The following is a 623-nucleotide window of genomic DNA, read 5'->3' as shown; positions in this document are numbered from 1 at the left end:
AGCCCACGCAGAACCACGCACCTGCAGGAGGAGACGCGAGCATCCGTGCAGCAGATGTTCTGGGCCCTGGAGATGCTTAAATATGTACTGTCTGTGGAAGGCGTTGTTACCCAAACACAGGACCCTGGGAGGGAGGAGAGGGGAGGGGTGTGCTGGCTTCCCCAAGCCTTTTCTGGGTGACCTGGATGGACAGCCCCATAAACTCCAGCCTTGGATGAAAGTAAAGGGCTGCTGCTACTGCTGCTGCTAAGTCGCTTCAGTCGTGTCTGACTCCGTGCGACCCCATGGACTGCAGCCTCCCAGGGTCCTCCGTCCATGGGTTTTTCCAGGCAAGAACACTGGAGCGGGGTGCCATTGCCTTCTTGGCTTTATATTTAAAAACAAGTTTGGGAAAGATGTTAGAATTTATTATGTAAACACATATGCACACACAGCAACACATGGGTTGCGGAGTCAGAGAAGTCTGATTTGGGGTCTCAATCCTCTCATCTCTAGCTGGGTGACCTTGGGTTAGTCGCTTAACCTCTCTGAGCCTCCTCACCTGTAAAATGGAGAACTCAGAGGTAATTGCTTCTCAGCAATTTTGCCCAGGTTAGGTTAGTGATGCATACACCAGAACAGTG

This window comes from Ovis aries, chromosome 19 (assembly GCF_016772045.2).
Source record: "Ovis aries strain OAR_USU_Benz2616 breed Rambouillet chromosome 19, ARS-UI_Ramb_v3.0, whole genome shotgun sequence".
In the NCBI taxonomy this organism is placed as follows: Eukaryota; Metazoa; Chordata; class Mammalia; order Artiodactyla; family Bovidae; genus Ovis; species Ovis aries.
Note: the sequence above shows the minus strand (reverse complement) of the source record.